This window comes from Acomys minous (assembly GCF_964271855.1).
Source record: "Acomys minous genome assembly, chromosome: 18".
NCBI classification, from domain to species: Eukaryota; Metazoa; Chordata; class Mammalia; order Rodentia; family Muridae; genus Acomys; species Acomys minous.
The window spans coordinates 24,066,771-24,069,182 of NC_140501.1; positions in this window are offsets into that span (position 1 = coordinate 24,066,771).

The following is a 2,412-nucleotide window of genomic DNA, read 5'->3' on the forward strand; positions in this document are numbered from 1 at the left end:
AAACCTGAAGCACTTAGGCTAGCTATTCCTCAAATCAAGCAGCTTGAAAAGCCATTTCTACCCTGAACCTGCTACACAGACGTACGGAAATAACTTCACAATAACAGCCATAATCTAAAACAACCCCCTTCTTGGCTCTCTCTTGTAAACAAGACAGTCCAAACTTTAAAGTGTGGTGCCAGAAAAGGAAGTTGGGATAAGGTAATGAAAGGAGCAACCTGAAAGAACAAAGAAAATTCAAGGTAGATCTGTACAAATAACTAAACATTTCTGTGATAAGAAAAATTACAAGTACAGGATATTCTATAGGAAATAGCCAATAGCTTCCAAGTCATAAAATAATAGTCAAAGGTGCGTATGTTAGATCTCCTTTCATGTCTCTTTCTTTTTTTCTTTTCTTTTCTTTCTTTTTTTTGCACCCTATTTTACATCACATTTGCAGTGATATGTTTGAGGAAGTCATGTTTTAAAATTAATATTAACATTAAAACTCACAATAATATAAAAGTGTTACAGTTCATGGGGTGAAGAAAGTATAAGAGTACAAGAAATTCCAAATGTTTATTCAGACTTTGACATAGCCAGATCACAATTGACTTTAAAATTATCTCTAGACAGGTGTTTTACAAAGACAAATTGAATAATTACAACTCTTCTAATGAAAAACTATTATTTTTGTAAATATAGCAAGTACAAAATCTCTAAATACATAATAAAAGCATATTAACTCTTTTGAGTGTCAATTGAACAGCTTGGGTAAATACAGGAAAAATATCCCCTGTATCAAGTATGGCAGAATGTAGGAAGATCAGGGAGAAAACATGGTTGTTTTGGAAAACTAAAAGCTATAGTTTAATAACTGTAAAATCTGGCCTGACTGTTGAGTAACATAAAAAGAAAGTGGCGATTGATGTGCAAACTCCCATAGCAAATACAATTTCCTGTGGATTTGACTCCCTGTTTGTAGACAGTAGGATTCAGCCATAGACAGAAGTCCTGTGAAATAAATATACTTTAAAAGTGTGCAAAAGATTATAGTTTGTCAACTGGTACATTCTTGAAAATTACAGGCATGCATGGGGTTTTCTTTCTTTCTTTCTTTCTTTCTTTCTTTCTTTCTTTCTTTCTTTTTCTTTGAGATTATAATTTAATTACACTTCTCTCTTTCCTTTCCTTTATACAAACCCTCCCTTAGGTACTTTCCCACTATCCTTCAAAGTCATGGCATCTTTTTTCATCATGACTATGTGCATACATAATATATATCGTATTTATTTACATTTATAAATATCTATATTATCTTTATCTATCTATCTATCTATCTATCTATCTATCTATCTATCCATCCATCCATCCTAGTAGGATGTATACCCTAAATATAATCTGTTGAGTTCATATAATGTTATTTGCATGTACGCTTTTAGATTTGAGAATTTAGCACTGGACAAGCAATTAATGTGCTCATCCTTGGGGAATAATCATCTCTCCAACTCCTAGATTCACTCAGTTGCCTCTGGTTCTTTGTGTACAATTGAGACCTCATGGGCTTTTCTGTGTCCAGTTTGGTGTGATGGTTGTTGTTTTCCTTGTTCCTTTGTTCTTATCCCCACTCTTCATCCCTCATTAGGCAAACTTCTTACTGAAATAGGCTGAGACCATTACATCAAACCACAGTCAACCAAAGTGGACAGTTGTGAATCCTGATCCATTGGACACATCTCTAAAGCACCCCTGCCCTTGAAACTCAGGGAGCATTGTGAAAAGGTGTGTGTTGGGGGATTCTAAGAGGCAGAAGGACAAGGGCTTTGCTGCGAGACCATGTCTCTCAGTGACATAAGAATCTATACCCTATGTGTCTCACCAACATGACCACACAAATGTGAGCATGCATGAGTTTTGTCCATTCATATGGAGTTTTCACATTTCAGTATTCTGTGTTTTCATAACTTCATTTATGCTGACTTTTATGTTAAATTCCATTTATGTTAACTTTTCTTAACAATTTTTTCATTTGTCATGATACAATTTATACTGTGGCTTTATAGTTTGTCTTTGTTTTTGTTTTTCTTTCCTGTTTTATACATTTTAATGAGTTTTGAATTCCTTGAAATTGTGGTTGTTAAAGTACAAGATATAAAACAGGAAATTAAAACCTATGGCTGGCTATAACTTATAAAACTGGAAAGCCATGTAACTGCATAAGATAAAATTTCACACTTTCAACATAATGTACTGATAGAGCAGGTATAGACTGACTCATTTTAATGCAGTGTGTATCTTTTTCACCTCATCACATCTATTATAATATTCAAGAATATAGTACTGGTACCAAGAACGTGAGAAATTATCATTTTCTCATTTGTTCTAGCCTATAAATTATTATATGATAACTAAAGTATGAGTAATAATAGC